The sequence below is a fragment of the Balaenoptera ricei genome, chromosome 6 (assembly GCF_028023285.1).
Source record: "Balaenoptera ricei isolate mBalRic1 chromosome 6, mBalRic1.hap2, whole genome shotgun sequence".
NCBI classification, from domain to species: Eukaryota; Metazoa; Chordata; class Mammalia; order Artiodactyla; family Balaenopteridae; genus Balaenoptera; species Balaenoptera ricei.
The window spans coordinates 88991849-89006779 of NC_082644.1; the positions used below are offsets into that span (position 1 = coordinate 88991849).

At 43.8% G+C, this 14931-nt stretch overlaps 1 pseudogene; it reads left to right on the plus strand.

Annotated features, from left to right (window-relative positions):
* Positions 1 to 1157: 1157 nt before the first annotated feature.
* The window catches only part of LOC132367589 (small ribosomal subunit protein uS14-like), a 33897-nt pseudogene continuing 20123 nt past the window's right edge, over positions 1158 to 14931 (plus strand).

Consider the following 14931-nt stretch of genomic DNA (forward strand, 5'->3'; position numbering starts at 1 on the left):
GAAATAGACTCACAGACATAGAGAACAGATGTGTGGCTGCCAGGGTGGGGGACAGGGGAGGGATGGTTTGGGAGTTTGGGACTAGCAGATGCAAACTATTATATATAGAATGGATAAACAACAAGGCCCTATTGTATAGCACAGGGAACTATATTCAATATCCTGTAATAAACCATAATGGAAAAGAAAAAAATTTTAATGACATTTTAAAAAAATTTAATTAGGTCCCATCTGTTTATTTTTATTTCTTTTGCCTTAGGAGACAGATAAAATATATATATATATATATTGCTACCATTTACATCAAAGAGCATTCTGCCTATGTTCCCTTCTAGGAGTTTTGTGGTTTCAGGTCTTTCATTTAGATCTTTAAACCATTTTGAGTTTATTTTTGTATACGGTGTGAAGAAATGTTCTAATCTCATTCTTTGCCATGTAGCTGTCCAGTTTTCCCAGCACCACTCGTTTTAAGAGACTATCTTTTCCCAATTGTGTATGCTTGCCTGCTTTGTCATAGATTGACCATAGGTACACGGGTTTATTTCCAGGCTCTCTATCCTATTCCATAATCTATGTGTATGTTTTTGTACAAGTACCATGCTGTTTTGATTCCTGTAGCTTTGTGGTACAGTCTAAAGTCAGGGACCATGATCCCTCCAGCTTTGTCTTTTTTGTCTCAAGATTGCTTTGGCAGTTCAGGGTCTTCCCTTTCCTTACTTTGAAGCATATCTCGGATATTATATATTTTTGTCCATAAATATTTAAGTGTGGGCCTTTAAGGGATATAGTTAATTTTAAAAACATAACTAAAATATACTTACTATTCCTTAAAACTCTGCATTAATTTAAGATTATCAAATAGTAAGGGGGCATTCACATTTCCAATTATTGTCATGCTTTTCTGCTCTCCCCTTCTGCCTCTTTTAATAAAGATAATGATACCTCTTCCACTGCAAAGCCCTTCCAAACACGTTAACTTATTTAATGCTCATATTTGCCCTTGGAGGACGTTCCTCCTTCTGGAAATGAGGAAAGTGAGGCTCAAAGAGGTAAAGAGACTTGTCCAAGGTCACACAATGGGCTAGGGGCAGAGCCAGACCCTGGCCCAGGCCCCCTGTCTCCTAGCCCTTGCTTCTCTCCACCCCAGGGGACTCGCGATGGGAGATTTCAACCGTCAAGCTCAGAGGCTCCAGGGGAACCTGGAGGAACAGGCTGAGAGACTCTACCCCAGCGGCAGGAGGCTGGATAGTGCGCATCCCCAGCTAGGGAGGTACATCCAAGCTCTTTCCTCCAGGTAACAACAGGACCAATTCCTTGGCTCAGGCTTATTTGCATGCAGTAGCTCCCCAAAGCCCAGACAGTGGCTTGGGCTTATCACCCCACCTCCTGAGCAGCGTGCCTTAAGCCCCCTGCACTATGGCAGATTGGACGCTGACACCCAAAGGGCAGGCACAATAGCCAGATCACTCAGCCAACCTTATCTTAATTCTACTTTTTGCCTAAGTGCAGGAGGAGGGCAAAGGTCTCTGTGTTTTTCTTCTGGGAACCTCCTTGCTTAGCCAGCCCTGCACATGCAGAGAATGCCATGGATTCCATTCTAAATCCCCTGGCTTTTGTGGCTAATTCTTCCATTAGTCTGCAGACTACAGAGCAAACCCCTCAGCCTGGCATTCAAGAGCTGCAGTCTGCCCAACACGCTGATATAGCCTATCATAGAGACCAATGGGACACGGTACAATTTCAAGGCAGGCAAAAAAAGCCTTATACTAGCTAATTCCTGAAATTATCCTATTAGAGCTTCACTTCTTTATCTTTAGACTGTGCATCTCTGTTTAAATGCAAGCATTGTTCCTGTCAGCAGTGTCCATTAAATCTCCTTTCATACCTCAAATTTAATGTCCTAATATTACCACTTGCTACTTGTTTACCCATATAAACCGTGGCATTTCATATCTCCATACTTTTGCTCATGCAGTTTCCTCTGCCTGGAACTTCATTTCTTCCTTCTTCATCCACTAACTACTAGGGGTGCTACCTCCTCTGAGGAATCTTTCTAAACGCCTCCTCCTCTCACAGCCTTCCCACCCCCACACTGGGCAAAGGGCCCTTTCTTGGGTTTCACTTGACCATAGCTGTATCTCACTGCATGGTACCCAGCACACTGTGAACCCCCCCAAGGGCAGGGATCAATGCTGTGCATCTAATCTTCCCTAGGCCTGAACACAGGGCCTGGCACATAGTATCATCTCCACTTAATGGGATGGTTGAAATACTTTATCTCACTGAACCCTCGCTGCAGCCCTGTGGGTTAGGCTGCTGAGGAACGATGGTTCCTCCCATTTCACAGAAGTGGAGGTTGAGACACAGAGAGGCAAAGTGACGTGTCCCAGGCACCCAGCGCTGAGTGGGGGCCACTGCTCTTACGCATGTCTCCCGACCCCTGGTGCAGCGTGCTGCTCCTGCTGCTGCCCTCCCAGACAGACTCCGGATGCCCAGGGCAGAGGAGCCGTGACAACGTGGAGCAGAAGCCAGAACTCCGGACACACTGGAGCTAGCAGCTGTGCTCAAACACCTCAGCACAATTCCCGCTGCCAAGGGCAAAGTCCAAGTTCCTCATCACAGCCTCAGGGCTTCCCACAACCTTCCCCAAGCCCACCTCTCCAGCTTCATCCTCTACAGCTCCCTTTCACATGCCCCTGCTCCCACCACATCTGCCTACTCACCCTTCTCCGGGCTCACCCGACTTTTCAGAACCCTGCACAGGGTGCCCAAACTCTGCCCCTGTCACTGATCATGTCCCCATGATCAGTGCAACTGGATGGAGAGGTAGGGCAGATGTTGACAGGAGTCTTCCAATATCAGGGTGACAAAGCAGCGTAGCACAAAACAAGCGGGTCAATCAGCATTTGCCACACTGTGCTCATGGAACACTAGCATCCTGAGAGATGCTTATAACTATGTCTCCACAAAAGAGCCCCCTGGGCAATATAACAGTAATGCCTGGCATGTATTGAGTGCTCATATTTCAGGCCCTGTGCAGAGCATTTTGCAATGCTGCATTTCATCCTCACAAGAATACTGAAAGGCAGGCTTCATTTTTTTCTCTGAACTACAAACGAGGAAACTGCAGCTCAGAGAGGCTAGTAAACTTCCCCATGGTCACACAGCTGGAAAGTAGGAGAACCTGGATTCAAAATCCAGCCTGTGCTCTTAGTTATTCTGTGAGACTACCTTTCTCTTTCTCCTGCATTGTTCCTTGAGGAAATTCCAGATGTAATTACCATCCTGAGGATTCATATCTAAATTTAACTAAATATTTCCCACACTTATATGAGGCTGGAACAAGCCCCTCCTCACCATCTTTTGTTTTACTGAATCCTATACACATCCCACAGAATATAATGTTTCACTGAACTCAGTTTGCGAAATGTTGCACTAGAAGATATCAGCTCTTATTGTCCTAACAATCTGAGAGCACAGGGTGGAGGAAGGAACCCTGGAGACCTCTGGGCAGAGCCTCCTTATTGTACACATGGGTTCTGAGGCCCAGACAGTGGCCAGTGCTCTCCCTCGTCGCGGCCAATGAGGGGAAGGAGCAGGTCTATTACTCCTTCTCAGGACCAAGAGAGGCCTTTACTCAAGTCAGGCAGGTGAGGCTGGCAGTTTGGAAAGCTCTCAGTGGGTGGAATTCACATACCTTCCTGCAGAGGCCGCACAGGCTTCAGGAGATGGAAACTGCTGGAAGAAGCACCATCTTATTGAATAAAAATCATAAGTTCTGAAGACCACAAAGCAGGATGCTTCCACAGATCACACCAAATTTAACTTCTCCAACACAAAGGCCCAGAGAGGGAAAGGCACTTGTCCAAGGCCACACAACAAGTTCAAAGCACAGCTGGAACTAGAATTTAAGCTTCCTGCCTCCTACTCCAAGGATCTGTCTGGCATTTCCTGCAAATGCTGATATGTGTGTATGTCTCCTCAGCCTGGCCAGAGGCCCCTCGAGAGTCAAAACAATGTCCAATTCATGCCTGACTTCCTGGCTCCTGACACTTAGGGTTAAAGAAATACTGATTAAGTGAATGAATAAATAAAACCCTTGATTTTTACCCAAAACTCTATTTCTCAGCTTGCTCATTCACATGGCTGAGATTAACTTTTGTCTGCTTCTGAAAATGAGTATACCCTCAAAGGATAAACGTATGCTACCAAAGAATAACAGCAATATTTCTATTATGCCTAATATATATGTGTGTGTATACACAAACATCTACATGCTCACACATACACAGAACACCACTCTAAGCATTTTACCTATATTAATTATATTTAAATATCACAGTGACCATAAAAGGTAGGTATTATTATAATTATCATTCCCATTTTGTAGATGAGAAAAAATGTGGCAAAAAGTTGTTAAGTAACTTGTACAAAGTCACACACCTAATGAATAATAGAATCAGGATTTGAACCCAGGCACTCTAACACAAAAAGCTATGTTCCTAACCACTGCCTCTCGAAGGTCCTGTCTATCAAACATGTAAAATGTGCCAGGTGCTCTGTTAAGGCATCACTTACATTACCTGTAATCCTCAGAGGAAAGCCCAGAATAAATGTTATTTTCTATTTTGCAGCTGGAACAATGGAGGCTCAGAGGTATAAAAGGACTTACTTGTCTAAAGTCACACAGTTAGGAAGTGACAGAATTGGGATTTGAAGCTATCAATTCTAGTGATATGCCCATAGTCGTCTTTTCTGGTTTATGGCTAAATTGCCATACACAATTCAGCCAAAACTTAAGTAAAAGCTAATGCATTATCATCTTCCTTAATATCATGTGAAATATCTTCCTTTTGTTGGTTAGTTTTGTTCCAAGGTTTAGTTATTCATTAATTCATTTGTTCATGCAAATATTTATTGGATTATACACACATACACACACATGCACGTGCATGTGATCTGAGGGATATGGTAATAAACATGACAGATATTGTCCCTACTAATCCTGCCTTCACAAACCTTACATTCTGGTAAGACAGAGCATCATTAAACAATTCATTTCACAATTAATTAGCCAATTAAATGGTGGTAATTGCTACAAAGGAGAGGTAGAGAGAGCTACGGTGTGATTAGCTGTAGAAAGTTCTGGTTAATCTGCTGAACATTTTGAAAGCTATCATTAAAATTAACTTTTCCATAGCTCCATATGGCAGTTGTTTTAAAAAAGAGCAGGATTTCCCTCTTATTTAAATTAATTTAAATTTCCCTCTTATTTATCTGAGGGAAATAAAATCATTGATTAACGCATATTCCTAGACAACAAGACTATTTAAGCGTAAATTAGAGATAGTCAAGACATACTCAACGAGAATGTCTCCTGAGCACCTACTACACAATGGAACCCTCTGGCGGGCTTTCCCAATGATACTGTTAAATAGGAGCTTTTATCCCAATTTAAAGGGGAGAAACTGAAGACACAGAGGTTAGCCAATTCTTTGAAGGTCAGTCACACAGCTACCAAGTAGGACCAGGATTCAAACCTAGGGTGGTGTGACAGCAACACCCAGAATCTTTCCCTGAACCATACTGTATTTTCTAATCTTAAAAGCTGATCAGCCAAGAGTTGAAACTTTGGACTCTGACATCATAGGTATGCAAAGTCTTCTTGTCAATCCCATCTCTCCTCCATGGGGCCCTGGAGAAGAAACACTGCATTTTCCGGAAACCAAAAGGATCAAAATGAGGAGATCATGTATGATGCAAACCACACTTCTTGGGGGAATTGTTAATTACTGGAATGATTGCATTCCTTTCCCCTGATATATAGGCTTCTTGAACAAAAAGCTTTAATATTTTGTTTATGCAAATAGAGTAACCATTCTCCAACTCTCAAATAAGATGCCCACGTGGGGTCTTTTCTCTGCCATTCTACAACTTAAGCAAACAAACATTGTTCTTCTCTAAGGCAACACCACCTCTTGGTGCAGCCAAACCTTGCCCAGAGTTCCTGGCCCCAATTTCAGGAGCAACACCATTTCCTACTAATCCAGTTTTCTCAGAGTTTAAAAGGGACAATGAGGCTTCACTTTGCATTTGAAGAAAAAAAGCTCATCTTCTCTGGACTCATCCTCTGGCCTGGAGATGATCTTCATCTGATCACCCAGTGGGTCTGACTTCACAAATGCCCTTTTCCATCAATGACAAACACTTTGGAGCATTTTCCAACATTGAGAAAGAATCCAACTTTGGAACAGAAAAGTGTAGATTGTGCCTTGGCCAATGTGCATCCCTGGAAACCTGCTCTTGGAAGCCTACTGCTCCCACCACCCCCAGCCAGTCCCACCACAGGAGTTTGGGAACCCGGATGTCCACTGAGCTGCTCCTGAAGCAGACAATCTGTCTTCTTGAGAGTGAACAGGAAAGAGGACACCTGGACAGACGTGTTCGAACAGCCCTCCCTCCTAAGGAGCTTGCCTTGCAGGTTTCCTAAGAGCTGATGTGCCTGTGGATTCTATAATGAGGGATTTGTTTGTTGAAGGATCTTTTCAGCTTTATTGCTTAACTCAAAGGTGAGAAGGGGGTGGGGGCAAGATGAGAATTACTCTCCTTTGCCTTCTCAAATAGTCCAAATTTAAGCTTAGTCTGCCCTGAAACAGCAGCAAAGATAGTTTTAAAAATGTGGAGCCAGAAGTTCTACTCCTGGATTGGCCCCCTAACCTGCTACGTGGCCAGGGCAAATCCTTCCCTTTCCCTGGGCTAGAGTCCCCTCATCTGTTCAATGAGAAGGTGGGAACTATTTTCCGTGTCTCAGTTTCCTCATCAGTGCAATGGGAATTACAGTAAATATCTGACTTCACTCTCCTGGCTGTTAGAAAGATCAACATGGAATAATATAAACTAGATCTGAGAACTGAAGGCTTAATTTTGACAATGGATGAGTTAGACCTATAAAGCAGTGCCACGTTCTCATTGGCTTTGAGATTTCTTTGGTGGTGGCTATTAACTTCTTCGTGCAACCAACATAATTTATTTTATTTTATAACTTTTTATTTTGGAAAACTTTTCGATTCACATAAGAGTTCCAAAAAACAGAATAGAGAGTTCCCATTCATCATTCGCCCCAACTTTCCCTGATATTAACATCTTACATAACTATTGTAAAAGTATCAAAACTAAGAAATTATCATTGGTACAAAACTGTTAACTACAGACTTCATTGAGATTTCACCAATTTTTCCACTCATGTCCTTTTTTTGTTCCAAAATCCAACACAGGGTAACATATCACATTTAGTCGTCATGTCTCCTTACTCTCCTCAATCTGTGACAGTTTCTTTTTTTTTTTTCATGACCTTGACATTTTTTGAAGAGTACTGCTCATGTACTTTATAGAATGTCATCAACTCAGGTGTGTCTGATGTTTTCTCAGGAAACAACAGAGCTAATGAGTTTTTAGGAAGAATATCACCGAGGTGAAGTTCTCTTCTCACTGCATCATATCAGGGGTATGATGTACATAAAGTTATTATTGGTGATGTTAAACTTGAGCACTTGGTAAAGGTGGTGTCTTCCAGGTTTCTCCACTACAGTGTTACAATTTTTCCCTTTCCATATCCTACTCAGAGATGAGAAAGACTGAGTTCAGCCTATACTACGCACCAAGTTCTCCCACCCCCTGGGAGAGGAATATCAAAAAATCTGTGGACATATGTTAAAACCACCACACTTGGCGGGAGGTCCCTTGAGGCAATACAAACATCCTGTTTCTCCTTAGAGTTTTGCCTACCAATTTTACCATACTCTGGATCTCGCAATTAATACTGTGGTGTTCTAATGGTGATTTTCTATTTCCCTTATTCCTTCTATCAATATATTCGTTATTTGGAATTCTTCTATAATGAAGATTTGGCACTTCTTCCTTATTTGTTTATCTATCTATTTATATCAATATGGACTCATGGATCTTTTTTTAATATACTTTGGGTTATAACCCAATATTATATTTATTTACTTTACCCACTGCAATTTCTTTCAGGTTGACTCTTATGTCCTTTTTTCATGCTCCATCTTTTTTTTTTTTTTTTAATACTTCCTTACTTTCTGGCACTACTTTAGGCATTAGAATCATCTTGTATTTACCCTGACTTAGTCCTATAACTGGCCATTTCTCCAAAGAGCCCTGGCTCCTTTCACTGAAGAATGACATTTAGGAACCAAGGTCTGGACTCCGAGAGTGCCCATTGCTACTGGGGTGTCACTGCTCCTAGGCCCTCTCAGCCGACAGAGCAAGGAAATGTAGAAGTATGCTGACCCATGTATACACACATATCTATATTTGTTTCTGTATCTATCTGTATACATAGATTAAAGTAGACTTGAATTCATTCTGACACTTCTAACTCTACTGTATCCCCACAGAGTTCATTCTCATTTTTCCCCCATGCTCACGTGTGACTTCCTTCTCTGACAGGAGGAACCTGGCCCCCGTTATCTACAATTTATTTACTTATTTGTTTAACCTTCATATACATGTAGTTTCAGAATGCTAACCTCTATTCCTATGAAGAATACATTTGGGGCTTCCCTGGTGGTGCAGTGGTTGAGAATCTGCCTGCTAATGCAGGGGACACGGGTTCGAGCCCTGGTCTGGGAAGATCCCACATGCCGCGGAGCAACTAGGCCCGTGAGCCACAACTACTGAGCCTGCGCGTCTGGAGCTTGCGCTCTGCATCAAGAGAGGCCACGACAGTGAGAGGCCCGCGCACCACGATGAAGAGTGGCCCCTGCTCGCCACAACTAGAGAAAGCCCTCGCACAGAAACGAAGACCCAACACAGCCAAAAATAAATTAATTAATTAATTTTAAAAAAAAGAATACATTTAACAACTAGAGTACAGTGTTTATAAACAGTTCTTTTTGTCTCTAGCCAAATACAATTTTTAATATTTAAAAGAATGTCTGGATTCAAACCCCATCTCTGTCACTCGTTGGCTGTGTCAGTGTGAGGAACACACTTAACATCTCTGTCATCTCAGTTTACTCATCTATAAAACCAGAATAATAGGCTACCTTCTTCATAGCCCTGATGGAGAGGGAAGAATTAGAGGAGAAAAAATATACAAAGGGGCTCAGGAAAATCGCCTAGCACTCCTCAAATGTTTGATGTAATCATAACATCACAGTCCCTGAGCTCCAGGGTTGGGCCCTGCAGATGGCAGCTCCTGTCCTCTGAGTCTTATCCTGCTCTAAGGCACATACAAGGGTTACAAGTGTCCACTCCTTTCTGCATCCAACTCAGTGAGTCTGATCCAGGCCAAGCTGGGAGGGAGCCTGGTCTCTGGCTAAATAAACACAGACACTAGAAGTGTCTAGGCTCTTGGAGGCTCTCACTAGCTGCTGGAGCATTTCAGCCCAACCGCCCTGACCAGAGCCAAAGCTCTTCACTGGCCTTTGTCCTCAGCTGCCTTTTCTTCTGCAAGCAGCAGAACTTTCTGGGGGGCCTCTCCCTCTTTGTTGGGAAAAACCCCAGCATCCTGAGATGGGAAACTTTGCTCTTACTTTATTTTGCAGACTGGCAGGGCCCCTTCCCTCCTCTGGTCTTCAGTTTTCCCATCTGTAAAATGAGGGTGTTGGATTAGGCCAGCAGTCCAAACTGGTAGCTGGATCCAGCAGGCATGTGTTGTATTTGGCCCACAGGGCACTTTCAGTATTTTTTTTAATTAATAGTCCTTATTTTTAGAGCAGTTTTAGGTTTACAGAAAATTAGTGGAAAGTTGAGAGCTCCCATATGCCCCTCTTCCTACCTCCACCTCCACGCCAACAGTTTCCTTTATTGTTAACATCTTGCATCAATATGGTACAGTTGTTGCAACTGATAAACCAACATAATACATTATTATTAATTAAAGCCCATCATTTATATTAGGGTTCACTCCTTGTGTGGAGTTCTATGGGTTGTGACAGATATAATGTCATACATTCACCATTATAGCAGCATAAGAATAGTTTCACTGCCCTAAAAATCCCCTATGTTTCACCTATTCATACTTTCCCCTTTCCCCTGAACTCCTGGCAACCACTGATCTTTTCACTGTCTCTATAATTTTGTCTTTTCTAGAATGTCATGTGCTTGGAATCATACAGTATGTAGCCTTTTCAGACTGGCTTCTTTCACCTAGCAATATGCATTTAAGGTTCCCCCATGTCTTTTCATGGCTTGATCAATCATGTCTTTTTATTGCTGAATAATATTCCATTGTATGGATGTACCACAGTTTCTTTATCCATTCTCCAGTATAATTTTAAGCTGGAATTATTTGCCAATAGTTGAGAATGGAAGGCATTATACTGAAATCCATATTTTCAGCTTCTCTTAAAAATGGGAAGATCTGTTAACACTGGGTCTATCTTCCCAGATGGCAAAAATTGGCTAAAATTGAATAGTATCAGGCCTCTTTGGATAAGGCATGGGTGACCTGCCCACTACAGTCACCTCCTGCCTTCCTTATGTGACCTGCCAGTTCCTGGTAAGCATTTAGACTGAATTTTACATATTATTAGCAGAGTGACTTCAGGCAAATGTGCTGATTGTTTTCCATCTGCACCATTTCCTATCCCTTAATCCTATTTCTGCCCTTTTTTGTCCTGTTCTGTGTCCTAAGACACTGACCCTACACAGACTGCATCTGTGGGTTTGGCTGTAGGAGGCATTGGTGTGAGATCAGAGGTTGAAAGGAGAGAGGGTCCACTACCCACTCCCATCGTGCTCCCCTCACTGCTTGGGTTCCTACTGTCCAGCAGTAGCTGCAGCTCTCCAAGGCCATTGTTCCTGCTGAGCAACCCTCCCCTACCGTCCCAACCCTTTCTGGGCACAGTTAACTCCATGTCCTCCCTTTGTCCCTTCCCACTGTGGCTAGCCTCTAGGTCTCTCAACACTCTTGTTTATTCCCTTAACCCTGTTAGTCCCCTGTAAGTAGCCCTTTCGTTGAAGTCTCTCTATTTGAACCATCCAGTTTATTCCATTTCCTGTTGAGACTGATACAGCAAGTTGCTTATGTTCTCTGTGCCTCAGCTTCCTCACCTGAAAATGGGAATCATGTTAATGCCCGCTTCAAAATGAGAAAATGCATATATGATACCTAGCATAGTCCCTGGCATAGATAAGTGCTCAGTTAATGTTCATTAATATTATTATCATCATCATCATTAGAATTTATCGCTCTGGGGCTACATCATTTCTATAGGCCTTTACAGCATGGATAGAAATGAATGGGTGATTCACCACACAAAAGTTGCTGCCAATAAATCTCCAAAGATCACCTTAATCTTTTGATCCCAAAGTAGAGTTGAGGTTTGGGTGGTATAAACTGTAATTATCTCTTGCCATTCATAAGCAAGGGGACTGGGCCCTTTATAGGCAGCTTCGATATCAAATCTTTTCTCACGTGACAGTGGCCATGTGGAACTCTTATCCCACTTACAGATAACAGCTAACATTTATGGAGCCCTTTCTCTATGCAAATAATCCAAGTCTTCATATGTGGAATTATGTAACCATTGCACATCAGTGCCTCTACAGATGATACAAATGAGGTTCTGAGAGACAAAGTGACTTGCCCAAGGTCACACAGTCAACAAGTTTTTGAATTGAGACTACACTCAGGTGTCCAGGCTCCAAGCCTAGTGCACTTCCCATTACACACTCTTCCCCTCCATGGAAGAGGACTCTGTCACACCAACACCCAGAGCTTTCCTCACCACAAAATTCTTCCCACTTCTACACAGAAGCCTCACTCAGCCTTACAAGACCCCTGATTATGTTAGTTAGGATCTTGAGAAATGTAAAGTGATATGATTGAGGGTGGGGTTATAGTCTGCCCTCGACCACCCTCTTTCCTCGTTGGGCTCCAGCGAACAGCCCCACTCTCTCACTTCCTGATGCTGACCAGGCTCATGGAGCTTGCATGCAGGGTGATCTCCTCTGATGCGTCTCCTTGTGAGAAGGGAACAAACCTGTCAGCTTGAGAGGCCCAGTGAGGAGAAGGCCAAAAATGAGGCTCAGACAAAAAAATCAGATCCCTCCACCCAGATGTCAGCACAACAAGTATTTGTGGAATAAAGGAAAGGAAGGATGAAAGAGTAAATTATCCACCAAAGTATCAGGGTCTGGACCATCATGCTTCCTTCTCTGAGCCTCGGTTTCCTCATCTGTAGACTGAGCTACTGCCACCTGTCTTTTGGGAGCTATCTTGAGGTTTGAAGTACCCAGCACACAGTGGCCCTCAGTGATGGCTAATTCTAGCCCTCTGCCTTGTTTCACATCCTCTCAACAGGTTCTTTGATTTCTCTCAGCCTTCTGGAAACTTATTCTGGGTGATTATAGCAATAACACCTAAAAATCAATATATTTTAGATTTTTAGAAAGCAAAATGCCCAGAAACATGAAGTTCTAAATCCTTGGACATATATCTGTATGTCTCAGCATTCAATGCAGTGCTTTGAATGTGGTAAGTGCTTGAGAATTGATTTAATGTAGATGGATACGTTAAATTTAGATGGCTGAGGCTTGGATCATCATCACCTCCCTCCTACTCTCAGTAAACATAAATTGACATTTATGAAATCTCTAGAGCCCCCAACAACCTATGAGGTGATCCAGAAAGTATGTGTTATCCCCACTTCATGGATGGGAAAACCAAGTCTGAGTGAGGTTAGGCAAGTCTCCTGATTCAGAATCCAGTGGTCATTATATTCTCATGGGCTGCCTTTTTATCTGTTATAGGAAAGGAAGGGTATCCTTGAGGTTGCCTCCAGGTAATGCTTCTCTCAACCTCAGAAGCTAAGTTCCAGTGAGGGGAAGCACCTTGCCCAGGGCACACCACAGTGGAAACCAAGTTGGGACAAAATTTGGGTTCTCCAACTCTTTCCTTTGAGTTCTTCTCATTCTTCTATGTGCCTTAGATTCAACAGGAAATAGATATTAGGCAGGGAGTACTTGGGACTAACAAAATGAGACGAATACTTCAGCTCCTCAGGCCCCCAATGAATCAAGTTTCCCCTGAGAGTGATCGGAGACTAGTCTCCAGGCCCAGGGTTCTACCAGCCCAAAGGACCCAAGGCTGGGCTCTCTCCCAGGAGGCTGGCCTGGCTGCTCAGCTGCTGCCCAGGAGGCTCAGAGACGGCATTCAACCTCAGAGCTCCTGGGTAGAGCCAGGCATGGGGACCCCAGGGCACTTGGCTGCACTCAATGCCCTCTCCAGCACTGCCCCTGACCCAGTTGTCATAGGTGAGTGGATATTCAAGCAGCTGCTGGGAAAGAGGTGGCCAGGGCTCCAGGGACACTTGACTTGTCTCTCGGTGAAGCCAGGGACATGCTCCAGTGACACCCATAGATACTTCCTCTGAGGGCACACTGCCTTTGTCCCTGCCAAAGAAGCTAGTGGGAGGTAGTGAGAGGGTCCTGCTCTGAACTAAGCAGCCAGAAGAATCTGGGTGAGCAGAGAGTCGTGGATAAACTCATGTATTTACTTATTCAACAAGCATTCACCAACTACCTGCTCTCTGTCAGACTCTGCACAGAAACTAGGGATTCTGTAGTGAACTAGGCATGATGTTTGCTCTTTATATCTTGGATTTGTACCCAAGTAGCCAAAATACAAAGCAGAGACTGGCAGGGTCCTAGAAGAGGGACTCCAGAGTCATGCTGCCTGGTCCAATCTCCACCTAGCCCTATGATGCTGGGTGACCTTGAACAAGTTGCTTAACCCCTTAATCTTGGTTTCCTTCTTCCAAGAGCTATTTTAAAGTGAAATGAAACAATTGGCTTGGAAGTACTTTGCAGACAGAAGCTGAAGATGATTACTAGCATTTCATAGTTTTATCATTAATGTAAATGCCACTTATTCAGCACCTTCTAAGTACCAAGTATCTGTTCAGCATCACATGTAATTATTCCTACAACCCTAGTGACACTGTCATTATTATCTATAGTTTAGAGATGGGAAATGGAGGCTCAGAGAGGGTTGGTGAGTTACCCATGGTCACACAGACTGTAAGTGACAGAGCTGGGATTGGAACCCAGGTCATTTGGATTCCAGAGCCTATGTTCTTTCTGGACTGCCCCCTGTGGCTTCCTTCTTCCTCTTCAGTCTTTCATTCAGCAATGGCTTACTGAACCCTTTCTATGTGCCAGGCATTGTGCTAAGCTCCGAAGATATGGGTGGAGCAAAATAGACCTGGAGCCTTCCCTAACAACCTCACAGTCTAGTGAGGAGGAAAGCAGTGAAGAATAATTACAAGCATAATAACTGTTGCCAAAGAGGGGGGATCAGACCCCCATGCGAGTGTAAACCTTATCTGGGAATCAAGCAAGGCATTCAGGAGAAAGTGATCTTTGAGATAAAATCTGAAGGCTGACGGAGAGTTGGGCAGACAAGAAGTCACGGGGAGTGGGAACAGCATGGAATCCTGAGCCAGAGATGGTCAAGAAACATAACAGAACACATAGTTCAAGGAACACAAAGAGACCAGGAGCACAGGCAGCAGGAGAAAGAGGTACAAGATGGGCTGAAGAGGGAGGCAGGAGCCTCGGAGCACATGCCAAGGAGTTTGGACTTGATCCTGAGGGCCTTTGGGAGCTGAGTTCATAGGGCCGAACACCCCTCATTTTATGCCTGGTGTTTTCCTCTTCTGCCATCTGACTGGCTGGACCAGCGGCTGAGGAGTGAGTGGAGATGGGGCCAGAGGAGCTGAGAGTGACCAAACAAGCTAAGGTCAGCACGGAACTGCAGGAAGGGCTGGGAGAGGCCAGGCCAGGGCAGCACCAGGGACAGCTCTCAGTGGCTCTTGGGGCTCAAAGGCCACCAGAAATCATTCACTCTTTCATTCGTTCATTCATTCTACAAATATTTATTGAGTGCCCCTACTCTGAGGG